Here is a 14,054-nt window from a genome sequence, read left to right as displayed (position 1 = left end):
GATAAATATTTTTGAATAAATGGATTTTCAACTTCGTAAGTTCAAGAGAGCATTAGGCATATAATAGTGCAGTCATATGAAGGCTTAGGATGCTTAGATTTTACGTCTAACTCTGCATGAACTAGTTGTGTTACTTAGGACAGATCATTTATTCTGTCCTGGTTTTACTTGGTTCAAATCCAGTGTTTCCTTATTGTTTTTCTTTCTGGATGACCTATCCATTGTTGAAAGTGGGGTATTGAACTTCCCTACAACTGGCCCACAGGCACCCGCAATGCTCCATGTGCTTCCTCCACACACAAACCATCCCCATTCCATACTGTGACCAGCTCCCTGTTTATGCCCCTGAAGCAGCAAGAATGAACCTTTCCAGATGGCTAGTGAGCACATGCAGAAAGCTAGCCTGACTCTGTGGAATTGGGAGAAACCACAGAAACTTGAGCCTTCAGTACTGCCCTAGGGGAAGCAAAGAGAAGGCTATCAGCACTTGACCTGGCTGTGCAGGATCCACAGAAGGCATACTATCTTAGGAATTACCCCACAAAAGGGAACAAGAATTGTGGAGCAGCTATATCCATAGAAAAGATCTGAGAAGGCCTTAGAGTCCCTAACAGGGCTGAAGGAAGATATTCTCTCCTGAAACTAGTCAGTAAAGACTGGAAGAGATGATTCCTTCTTCAAATGCAAAGACAGCAACAAAAGACTTCAAGGAACATGAAAAATCAAGGAAACATGAGACTGCCAAAACAAAACAATTATTTTCCAGTAACCAACCCTCCACCAATGGAAATCTGTGATTTTCCTGATAAAGAATTCAAAATAGTTATTTTAAGGCAACTCAGGGACCTACAAGAAAACACACAGAAAGACAGTGTAATGAAATCAGGAAACAATGAATGAAATGAGAAGTTTAGCAGAGAGTTAGAAATCATAAAAAAAAAAAACCAAATAGAAATTCTGGAGCTGAAGAATGAGTAAACAATGAATGAAATGAAAAAATGAAGTAGAGAGCATCAAACTCAGACTGGATCAAGCAGAAGAAAGAATCTGTGAAATAGAAGACAGATTATTTCAAATTACCCAGTCAGAGGAGAACAAAGAAAGAATGAAGGTGTGAACTATACGATACCATTTAGAGAAATAATCTACACATTATTGAAGTCCCAGAGGGAGAAGAGAGGGAGAAAGGAGCATAAAGCTTATTTAAATAAATAATGGCTGAGAACTTACCAAATATGGGGAGAGAATTGGACATCTAAGTTCACGAAGCTCATAATTCCCCTCAAATTTCAACCTAAAATGATTTACTCCAAGACACATTATAATAAAACTGTCTAAAATCAAAGACAGAGAATTTTAAGAGCAGCAAGAGAAAAAAAATTTCCTTACATGCAAGGGAACCTCCATAAAGCTTTCAGCAGATTTCGCAGCAGAAACCTTGAAGGCCAGGAGAGAGTGGGATGATGTATTCAAAGTACTGAAAGGAAAAAACTGCCAACCAAGAGTACTTTACCTGGTAAAGTTGTTCTTCAGAAATGAAGGCAAGAGAAAGATTTTTCCAAACAAAGCCTGGGGAATTCATCATCACTACACTTGCCTGATGAGAAAGACTGAAAATTGTTCTTCAAGCTGAAATGAAAAGACACTAATTAGGAACAGGGAAACAGGAAAATATAAAATACACTGGTGAAGGTCAGTATATAAGCATGTTTAGAATAGTCTAATACTATTATATAGTGGTGTGTTATCAGTTAACCCTAGTATACAGGTTAAAGGACAAGAGTATTAAAAATAACTATAGCTCCAATAATTTGTTAATGGATACACAATATAAAAAGTTAATTTTGACATGAAAAACATAAAATATGTGTGTGGAGGAGTAAAAGGGTAGAGTATTTGCATGTGACCAAAGTTTAAGATGCTACCAGCTTAAAATATACTGTGATATCTATAAGATGTTTTTTGTAAGCCTCATGGTAACCACAAGCAGAAGTCTACAGTGGCTACACAAAAGATAAAGAGAAGGGAATCAAAACATACTATTACTGAAAATCATCAGTTCACAAAGGAAGACAACAAGAGAGTAAAAGAGGAACAAGGTAACTACTAAGCAGCAAGAAAACAATAAGAATGGCGTTAGTAAGTTCCTTCCTATCAATAACTCCTTTAAATGTAAATTAAATTCTCCAATCAAAAGACAATGAATGGCTGAGTGGATTAAAAAAAACAATATGCTGCCTATTAGACACTCACTTCAGCTTTAAGGACACACATAGACTCAAAGTGGAGGGTTGGAAAAAGATATTCTATACAAAAGGAAACCAAAAGAGAGTAGAGGTAGCTATAATTAGACAAAATAAAGTAAAAAACTGGAACAAGAGACAAAGAAGGTCATTATATAATGATAAAGGGGCCAATCCATCAATAGGGTATAAAAATACCAAACATTGGAGTAATAAATATGTTAAGCAAATACTAACAGATCTGTAGGGAGAAATAGAAAACCTTACAATAATAGTAGGAGACTTCGGTAGCCCACTTTCAACAACGGATAGATCATCCAGACAAAAAGGCAGTAAGGAAACATTGGACTTGAACCATATTTTAGACCAAATGCAGCTAACAGACGTAAAGAAATAGCATTCTATCCAACAGCAGCAGAATACACATTCTTCCCAAGTGCACACAGAATATTCTCCAGGATAGGTTATATGATACGTCATGAAACATATAACTTTAAGAAGAGTATAATCATACCAAGTATCTTTTCTAACCACAATGGTATGAAACTAGAAATCAATAATAGAAGGAAACCTGGAAAGTTCACAAATATGTGGAAATTAAACAACACATGCCTAAGTAACCAATGGGTCAAAGAAGAAATCAACAGGGAAATTAAATATTTTGAAACAAAATAAAATGGAAACATGACATACCGAAACTTATGGGCTGCAGCAAAAGCAGTTCTAAGAGAGAAGTTTATAGTGATAAACGTCTACATTCAGAAAAAAGAAAGATCTCAAATCAACAACCTAACTTTACACCTCAAGGAACTAGAAAAAGAGGAGCAAACTAAGCCCTAAGTTAACAGAAGGAAGAAAATAACAAAGATCAGAGCAGAAATAAATGAAATAGAGACCAGAAAAACATTACAGAGATCAACAAAACTAAGCTGGTTTTTGAAAACATAGATAAAATTGACAAACTTTAAGCTTGACTAAGAAAAAAAGAGGGAAAGCTCCAATAAATAAAATTGGAAAGAGGAGATGTTGCAGCTGGTACCACAGAGATAAAAAGGATTGTAAGAGACTACTATGAACAATTATACTCCAACAAATTGTGTAACCTAGAAGAAATGAATGAGTTCCTAGAAACATCCAACCCATCATGACTGAATCCCAAGAAGAAAGAAAATCCGAGCAGACTGGTAACAAGTATGGAGATTGCGTCACTAATCAAAAACCTTCCCAAATGGAAAAGACTCAGGACCAGATGGTTTCACTTAGAATTCTACCAAACATTTAAAGAATAATTAACACCAATCCTTTTCTAACTCTTCCAAAAATTGAATGGGAGGGAACACTTCCAAAGTCATTTTACAAGGCTGACATTACCCTGATACCGAAGCCAGATAAGGACACTACAAAAAAAGAAAACTATTGTCCGATATCCCTGATGAATACAGATGCAAAAATTCTCAGTAAAATACCAGCAAACTGAATTCAACAGCACATTAAAGGATCATACAACATGATCAAATGAGATTTATCCCTGGGATGCAGGAGTGGTTCAGTGATGCAAATCAATAACTGTGATACATCACATTGATAGAATCAAAGACGAAAATCATATGATCATCTCAATAGATACAGAAAAAGTATTTGACAAAACTCAACATCCTTTTATGATAAAAACTCTGAACAAATTGTATATGAAGGGAATTTATATCAACATAATAAAGGCAATATATGACAAATCCACAGCTAACGTTATATTCAGTGGGAAAGGTAGAAAGCTTTTCCTCTAAGATCTGGAACAAGACAAGATGTCTGTTTTTATCACTACTATTCATTATAGTTCTGGAAGTTTTAACCAGAGCAGTTAGGCAAGAAAAAGAGATAAAAGGGATCCAAATTGGAAAGGAAGAAGTATAATTGTCTCTGTATGCAGATGACATGATCTTATGTATAGAAAACCCTGAAGACTCCACCAACAAACTGTTAGAACTAATTAATGAATTCAGTAAAGTTGCAGGATACAAAACCAACATACAATTAATTGCATTTCTTTACACTAACAACAAAGTATCTGAAAAAGAAAGAAACAGTTCCATTCACGATAGCATCAAAAACCATAAAATACTTAGGAATAAATTTAACCAAAGAGATGAAAGACCTGTACATTGAAAACCATAGGACTTTGGTGAAAGAAACTGAAGAAGACACACATAAGTGGAAAGAAATCCTGTGTTCATGAACTGGAAGAATTAATATTGTTAGTTTGTCACAGAATTTTCACGTTTTTCACAGAAATAGAAAAGCAGTCGTAAAATTCGTGGGGAACCACCAAAGACCCAGAATATCCAAAGCAATCCTCAGAAAGAAGAAGAGCTGGAGGCATCACACTTCCTGATTTGAAACTCTATTACAAACCTATAGTAATCAAAAAGAATGATTCTGACATAAAAACAGACACACAGACCCATGGAACAGAATTGAGAGCCCAGAAATAAACTCACGCAATTAGAGTCAACTAATATTTGACAAGGGAACCAAGAATACTCAGTGGGGAGAGGATAATCTTTTCTTAATAAATGGTATAGGTACTTTTAAAATGGAGGTCCACCTATAGAAGAATAAAGCTGGACCCCTATCTTACGCGATTCACAAAAATTAACTTGAAGTGGATTAAAGATTTAAATGGGAGACCTGAAAATGCAAAACACCTGGAAGAAAATATAGGGTAAAAGCTCCTTGACATTTGTCTTGGTAATGATTTTTTTGGATGACACCAAAAGTACAGACAACAAAAGCAAAAACAAGCCAGTGAGACTCTATCAAACTCTACATAACAAAGGAAACAAGAAAATGAAAAGGCAGCCTAAGGGATGGGAGAAAATATTTTCAAACCATTTATCTGATAAGGGGTTAATATCCAAAATATATAAGAAACTCGTACAACTCAATAGCAAAAATGAAACAAAAACCAATCTGATTAAAAAATGGGCAGAGGGTCTGAATAGACATTTTTTCAAAGAAGACATGTAAGTGGCCAACAGGTACATGAAAAGGTGCTCAGCATCACTGATCACCCGGGAAATGCAAATCAAAACCACAATGAGCTATCACCTCACATTTGTTAGAATAGCTACCATCAGAAAGACAAGAGATAACAAGTGTTGGCGAGGATGGAGAGAAAAGAGAACGCTTTTGTACTATTGGTGGGAATGTAAGTTGGTTTGGCCATTATGGAAAACAGTGTGGATTTTCCTTAAAAAATTAAAAATAGAACTACCATACGATCCAGCAGTCACATTGCTGAGTATATGACTGAAGGATATGAAATTAGGATCTCGAAGAGATATCTGCACCCCTTGTTCACTGTAGCCTTATTCACAATAGCTGAGAAATGGGAACAACCTAAGTCTCCCTTGGCAGATGAATGGATAAAGAAAATGTGCTATATATAAAAAATGGAATATTATTTACCCCATGGAAAGAAGGAAATCCTGCCACTTGCAATAACATGTGTGGATTAAGGGCATTATGCTAAGTGAAATGTCAGAGGAAGACAAATGCTGTGTGATCTCACTTATTTGTGGAATCTAAAAAAGTCAAACTCATAACAGTCGAATGGTGTTTTCCAGGGGCTGGTGGAAATGGAGAGATGTTGGTCAAAGGGTACAAAATTCCAGATATAAGATGAGCAAGTTGTAGATATGTAATATACAGCATTGTGACTATAGTTAACAAAGTCGTGTTATATACTTGAAATCTGCTAAGAGAGTAGATCTTAAATGTTCTCAACATTCAAACAAACAAAGAAAAGGTAATTATGTGAGGTCATGGAGGTATAAACCAAAGGTATTGTGGTAATCATTTTGCATAGATATGTGTATCAAATTATTGCATTGTACACCTTAAACTTATAATTTTATATGCCAGTTATATCTTCATAAAGCTGGAAAAAAAGAGAAATGGCTATGTTATATTCAAAATTATCTAAGTAGAAAGGTTGGCAAATAGAGTCATTAATGAGATGGTTTAAATGATTAAGTAAGAAATACCTTATAAAATGCTATATAAGTATATAAATCATTACAATATATATTTTAATTTGTATACAAATGGAAATAAAACTAATCAAAATAATTAAGGATTTATTTTCTTTTAAGAGGCACTCTGTTATCTGGAAAAGTCATTTATGTGGAAAAGCTGCGTGTTACAACTGAAATGGATTGAAGAGTGATCTATTAGATCATTTATAATATCGAGAAGCTATTATTTGCTTACTTATATTTATACCTTACTAGATAGAAGTAAACATATACATTTTTGAAGAGTAGTAACTTTAAAAAAAAAAAGTTTGTCCAGTGACAAAGTTAGAGTCTGGTTTATTGTAGAAACTCTATGAATGTGTTAACTGGGAATTGAAGAAAAGTCTTACGCTTGACATTACTTTCCCCAAACATTGTAGAAATGTTATTTTCTCATGAGAGTTTGTAGACATTTATTTAATCCTCCATTGAGCTGAACTATAGTGACCAAGGCTTTCTATTTTCGTAGTAGGAGCAAGAATCATAAAATCGATCTAGGAACCTGAGAAACGTATCTTACTTTTATTGTTGCCAAAAAACTCTTGAATATTATTCTCTATAGCCTTTCTCATGTGCTTAAACAATCTATTTTTCCCCATGAGGGGAGTTTCCATCTCTTTTTCCTTTGCTGATTCAGTTGGTGGAAGAACTTCTGTTGCCAAAAGACGATACTCTCTTCTGTATGATAAAGTGATTAAGTTGGTTGATCTGATTTCAGCTATCCTGATCCTAAATTATGTGCATGCCATTTAAGTTTGTGTTGTGTGAATATTTTTTTTTAGCATGCTAACTATTCGCTGAAGTCTCTAACGTGCTGGTAAATTGATTCCTTTTTCAGATCATCTACTAAAGTGATATGGCTGAAATTAAGCTGAATTAGAGATTGGTGGTAAAATCTAGAATTAAAGCAAGAAGGTAAAAGGGCTGAAGGCAAAAGGTTGCTCAGCTGTGTTTCCTGGGATAGAAGAAAGAGTGAAGGGATTTTGGAATAACTTCTTTATGATATCTCATTTGAGTTTATGATTAAATTATACAAATAAGTTTCTTTTGTTTTCTCTGATTTTAAAATTAGCTCCCAAAGCTGGCACAAATAATCCTTACAGTGAGTTAGCTACGGAAATGGTTCAGTGATAGGGAGAATTTCTAGCCCATTAGAAGAACACATCTTTGACTCCTTCTCCTTTACCTACCATAGCCAGTTGGTTGCCAACTCCGGCTACTTTCACTTTAAAGTTAGCCCTTCCTTTGCCCTATCTGCCCTTAGCTCACTATTTTAGGGCCCCCTAACTATTTTCTTAAACTATTGCCTCCTAAATGGTCTCTATATCTTCCTCAGTCATACTTCAATTCATTCGAATTACCACTTCCAGTTCAGTTTTCCTAAAGCCATGCTCCGGTCATGTCAGTCCACTACTTAAAAAACTGCCAATAGAAGGTTCATTTTAGCCCCTCCATAGCCTGGTTACTTCCTTTCATTTTACCTTTAGCCTCACTGCTCCCTCCTTTATATTACTGATTATCCAAAGTGGAGTACTATACATTTCCTCCCGAACGCTTCAGTCTTTCCAGTTTCTCTACCTTTAGTGTCTCTCCTTCCTCTCTTTACTTGGAATGACTTTTGACCTTATCTGCATATGCAAATCTGATCTATCATTTGGCAAATTTATTCTGTGCCATCTTGGAATAATCTTTACCTTCTCTGATACCCTTCACCACCTCCCCCCCGCCCCCCACCCCCAGCATATTTTCTCAGGATCTCTTTGGCACTTATTTCTATCATGTACTATAATTTATATGTGTCTTACTGGGCATCAGGTACTAAGCTTCTCCAAGGTAGGCACCTTATCTGATTTTTGCTTTTGGACAGGCCGCAGGACCTAGAGTGGTGATTTTATGTGTGATGGAAGCTGAATATATGTTTGTTAAATGATGAAATAAATGAGTCTCTGTCTTCTGTCTTGCCTCATGAGTTTTGTACCAAGAACTCTTCAGCTCTCAATCTGAAAAGGAAAATTATAATACTGGCCAGTTTTTACTGAGCCTAAGTTGAAATACCCTGTAAAGTTTAATCATGGAGACAGTCAGAATGTACTCTGTTATTTAGGATGGAGCCTCTAGTAAACATGCCTGTTTTTCAAGTTCCTAGTCTTAAATGTAAGCTATGATTATTCCCTTTAAACATCTCAAATTTAATGTGAGCCATTGTTTTATAAAGTACTCTATGAAGAAACTGAACTCTTGAAATAAAAGGCCGACAGAGGTGAGTGTATTTTGATTTCACACTTTCCTTTTCCATTCATTCCTGTTATTAGCATACAGTTTTTAAGGTTTGGGTAAAACGGCCAAACTGTGAGTAAGACAATGAGATCTTTCTGGTACTTTCATTAACCAAACTCTCATGAAAAAGCCATGCTTCAGCACATTGTTTTATCAAGTTCCATGGTAAGTATGAATATTTTTAAAGGTATGAATAAAGCTATCCATTATTTTCCTTGCTTTCTCTAATTTATTTTGTACAGTTTCATTTGGTAAAGTGAATTGGATTCACTGTTGCTTGTTAGGATATTAATTATTAAGTGATTCCTAATCCAGATTTTTTATAATGAATAAAATCCAATTAAAATATGAAAATTACAAATAGTTATATCACTGGAACTGTTTTGGGTGTTATTTAGCTGCTGAGAGTAAAACAAGTATAATTGCAAAAAAATTTGAAAAATAATGAAACGTGGCTTTGGTCAGAATACTAAGGAAATTTTTGTGCTGCGTTCAATTTGTTTTGCTCTGTACTCAGATTCTGGCATATGCTAGCAAGAGACAAAGGACTGAAAATGTGGTTGCTGTTTAGAGATGTTTATTGTTTGAGGAGAAATTCAGCAGAATCTCAAATATTCTCATAACGTGAAATAATTTTATAGAAACTATTTTAAGTCATGATGCATTTTATGTTAATGTCTTAAAATGTGTTTTGCTTTCCAAATATGATACTTAAGATATTTCTGTGAAAATGTTTTATTCTAATTTTTGCCAACAATAGTGTCTTATACCATATTTGTTTAGACATTTGAGAGTTGGTTGGTAACCATAATGCTAGTTTGCTTATTTTACTTAAAATTCTGAATGATTCTCTTAGATATTTCCACAAAAATGCATTTTTCATTAATTTCTTCCTTGTTATAGGTATACACCAATTATTAGATTTATTTTAATGAATCTGTTGATATAATTAATAGAAGTAGAATTGGTATTTTCTATTAATGATGGAAGAATGACTTGTAACGTTGCTGATTATATCTCTTATTTTGTGTGCTTTTTGATAAGCACACATCAATTTATTTTGCCAACATTATTCTACAGATAGGAAATTCTTGTCCTTTTCTTTGAAGTTAGTTCATGCATTCATGGTTAATGAAACATAAAGTAAGATCTTATGGGGTGACAGAGAGAGTTTGGTTTAACGTGGGGGCATATGGAAAAGAAAATGGGGTATGTCTTTGCAAAGAGTTAAAATAACTTACAGAGAACTGTTTGCCACTGCAATTATGCACAACTGTAGTTGTGCCTAATTTTTATTGTATATTTCAAATGCTCAGGTGATTTGAATTTCATCTATAAAACATTAAAAGTATAGTCTGATTAAAATAGTATGTGTCTAAGAAATGGTTTTGGTCCCTTTAGTTTTCTCTTTTTTCTTTTTCTACTGAATCAAAATGTGTGTAAACCTGGAAGACCTGCAGAGAGTGCTGGACCTCCTTTTGTCTTTTCTTACTGTTGTGTTGTGTTTTCCCTGGTGTCACGGTTAATATGACTTCATGAGACAACTGTCAACATAGTTTAATGTTAGCCATCCACCTTCAAGGGCTAGGGAAAAAAATGTGTTTTCCTGTATGGATACCCAAATTACCACTGTGACGGAAGGAGACCATGTTTCCTTCATATCAACATTGAAAAAACTTTTTTGTCCCCTTTTTAAAAACCGGCTTCTGATATTTTGTGACTTCAAGTGTCAAGAACCAACTTGTAAAGTGGTATTCTTTAATTTGTATTTGGTAAATACTACATACACAACTTTGTATAACTTGTTGGGAAACTGCTGTTATCTCTGCTCTTAAAATTCGTAAATCCCAATCTTCCTCAATTTTCCCAAGATATTCAACAATTAATTGTATAATCCAGAACAGTCTTCAAAAAATTGGATATCTCCAAGACTCCTTCCAACTCTTTCTATAAATCCTTGATTTTAATTTAGGTCAGTTCTCAACGTCAGTGGAAGAGTAGCATGATTCTAATTTTTAAGGTAGTATTTACTAGTTCTTTACATTACTGTAAATTGAGTGGAAAACTTTATTTGTAAAATAACAGCTAAAAAATATGTAGCTTTTATTCTCTGGGGAAAGATGATTCTGTAATACATTTTTCCACTTGAAATATTCTTAGTTTGGGAAATCCTATTGGGAAAATAGATTTCCAGAGAGCTTGAAACTGACAAATGGGTATTTTGACAAATATTCCTGGAAGGAGAGCTATAGCACCAACCATTTTAATTTTCTTATTGTAAGAACTATGTTTAGCAGAGTACAACATATCACAATTTGATACAAGTATTTAGTGTTGGGGGAGGTGGATGACTATAAAACTTTTTTAATATGTTAGAAAAATAGCACATTTAGTTCACTACTATGAAGAATAGAGAAACTAACAATGTAGGTAGGAAGTACTTTTTTATGGCCTAAGACTGATCTAATTGTGAAGTTTTGGGTCACCCATTCAGTAGGAAGTTCCAAGAAGAGGAGTTCATTTGTACCACTCTTCTCTGTATTTAATGGCTTTGTCTTGTGTGGCTTTAGAACAGAAAGCCTCAAAACAAATTTTATAGTAGAAACAAATTTTGTGGTTTTTTTGCATAAAATATCATTGGTGAGCAGTATTCACCAGATCTCAATAGAACTTATCTGTTTCTGTAAAATTAATTTGTGAAACAGATAGACCTGAAGTCTCTTGGTTTTATTTATCTCTCATTCTCCTTCCATTTTGTAAACTTATCATTAGCATGGATATATTTTAAATAATTTTTTTTAGGTTCTCCTTAACCATATAAACCCAGTTGTTTTTTGATTGGACCATAAGAAGCAATCATGCAGGCTCTTGTTCTTCACATCTCACAGAATGTTAGCTGCTGCCGTTTTTTTTCTCATTCATCATCATCACCATCACCACTGTTGTCTTTGTCATCAATATATGTATTTAAAAATCAGAGATTATTACTTGACCGGTTTGTAGAATTTGTGAAAAGTGTCAATCTGAGAGCCTTAAAATGTGACCTGGTGTTTAAAGTTAGAGGAAATCTTATGGATAGTTATAGAATTTAAGACTCATTCCTTTTGGTAGTAATGATTTTGCCTGTTTCAGAGAATCAAGTCAGATATATGTCTGACTGACCCCATGGATTCTTATTTCATACGTTTAAGCCTGGATGAAAATCAGTTTCATTTAGCTTTTAACTAGGACAAAGGTCTCCTTGTCATCATCACATTCTCTTTTTCTTAAACTTCTTTTTTTTAAACACTGAAACAAATCACTGAAGAGTATTCATTTCTCTATTAACACTTTTCTCCAAGTTTAGATATGTATCTAAAACCAAAATACTCTTGCCTTATAGAAGACTTGTAATTCCTTTAACTTCCCATAGACATTTTGAAAATCACTTGTTTGTAATACTACTTACCACACTTTTTACTTTTCCGAAGAATTTTGTTTCTCCAGTTTTTATTGGCCTCCTATTGTTTATTTCTCCCTCCCCCACCTCCAGTAATTTCAGTGTCTCATAATTGAAAAAGCAAAAACAACCATTGTTTTTCTTACTGAAAGCTGTTGAAGGGTGCAGTTTTCTACTTCTCTCTCTCTTTTTGGGAGCCTCTGGGTTTTTTCCCCCTTTCCTTCTTTTTCTTTCTTTCTTTTTGTCTTTTCCCTAGCAAGAGACTTTTTCCAGCTCTTCTTAACATCTGACTGCTCTAACATCTCTTTGAGCTGGATGTGAAAATCAGCAGCTGACATGGGCATAAGTGCAAGTGTGGAACCACACCTGTGTCCCTGGGAATTATTTTTGCAGGAAACTTTTACTTGTACTCTGATCACTTTTAAAGTGAAGCAGTACATCACTAGACATTAATCTTCAAGGAAAAAGCTTATTTTATTTCGTTTAGGTATTCTTTCCAGTTTCTTTTAAGAAAGTCTGGCTGACATGAATTTTGATTTGAAAACTGAAAAAGCTTCAGAATGATAAAAAATTGAATCTGCGTCTTTTTTCTGATTTCTCTGGGAATTTTAAGTTGGCTGTGACTCCATAACTAAAGTTAATTATAACCTGATAGGTATCACTAAATGCGGCTTAACTTCAGCTTGTGGAAAAGGATGTTTCTGACTTTCAGTATGAAATTATTTAATGGAAAATGATTTATGGTCTCCTCTTTTTAGAGAGTGATATTGTACTTGACATAGATGCTGCTTGTTATAATGATTATAGATACCACTTATTTTTTACTGAGTTGTTTATATTAGAGCCTCCTCATTCCCTAGAAAGTATGAGACTTAATATTTCAAGATGAAAGTTTAAAGGAAGATGAGGTCAAGATTTAGTCAAATTATTCAAACTGAACCTCTTTTCCTAGGATCTAGCTCCTCAGAATTACTGTCATCATACTTGGGTAGTCATTGGAAAGAGAGAAATTGATAAAGTATCATTGCTTGCTTCTGAGGTTCAGATATTACTTTATCTGGTTCAAGTTTTACCAAGCCCAGAAGATAGAATCAGTATGGCTTAGAGTCCCAGACTTATAGAGAGAAAAGGTCTTCTAAGTCCTCTTGGTTTTACAGTTTACATAAAATCAGTCCTTGGCCCTGATAATTTTTGTCTGATATTTGGCCTCTCGTACTGCTCCTGGCATGTTTCTTAATTTGCTTTTGCTAAGAACCTTGTTGAGTTGAACAGATCGTCTCTTGACCTCTTGTCTAGCTACTTCTAACTTTTCTGATAAAATATCTTTTACACTCGAGCTTTGTACAAATAATGTGCCTAGTATTGCTATGAATCAAAAAAATCAATGTCATGATTTATTTTCACAGAAGCAAGAAATCTACCTAAGAGATAAATCACTTTTGTATACTTTAATAAAAAATTATGGGGACACAAATTAGTGGAGGAGGCATGGGATAGGTATGTCCTGACTGTGAAATGAGTGTGGAATTTTTGACTGAACTCTAAACTAGAACCCTGGTGTTATGGAATGGAAGAGCTGCAGTAAAATTTCATACCAGTCTAAAATAGGATGGAGAAAGGAGTATGCTATGTGGCATGAGCCTGTATATCCTTGTGAGTTTATCTTTCTTCTAGTTTTCTCATCTGGTTGAGAACAACATGATGCCCTTTACAGATACCGTTTAAAGTTTACAGTCTCTGAGTATTTTCCATTAAGGAACAGAGGCCCCTTCTTGTGAAGCCAGCAGTCACTGAGGTTCAAGATGCTAGATTGCCTTGCATGTCAACTCTGCTCCTGCCTCTTATTCTTATGCTCCAAGGATCCATTATTGAAGACTAAGGCAACGGTCGGGCTATTTCTGCATTCTCTCTTCTACGCAGTCTTTCCATTTTGTCTGCATCTGATCCAGATGTACCATCCTTTATGATTGTTAAATACTGTATTCCATGTGTCATTGCCTTGCCTTGTTTTTCTTACCAAAT

General features: G+C 34.6%; 1 protein-coding gene across 9 annotated transcripts in view; it reads left to right on the top strand.

The window, feature by feature from the left end:
- The window catches only part of EPS8 (EGFR pathway substrate 8, signaling adaptor), a 171,334-nt gene that overhangs the window by 17,841 nt on the left and 139,439 nt on the right, over positions 1-14,054 (top strand). The window lies entirely within an intron of this gene.

This window comes from Equus asinus, chromosome 22 (genome assembly GCF_041296235.1).
Source record: "Equus asinus isolate D_3611 breed Donkey chromosome 22, EquAss-T2T_v2, whole genome shotgun sequence".
Taxonomy (NCBI): domain Eukaryota; kingdom Metazoa; phylum Chordata; class Mammalia; order Perissodactyla; family Equidae; genus Equus; species Equus asinus.
Note: the sequence above shows the minus strand (reverse complement) of the source record. Positions and strands in the feature narration are given on the sequence as shown.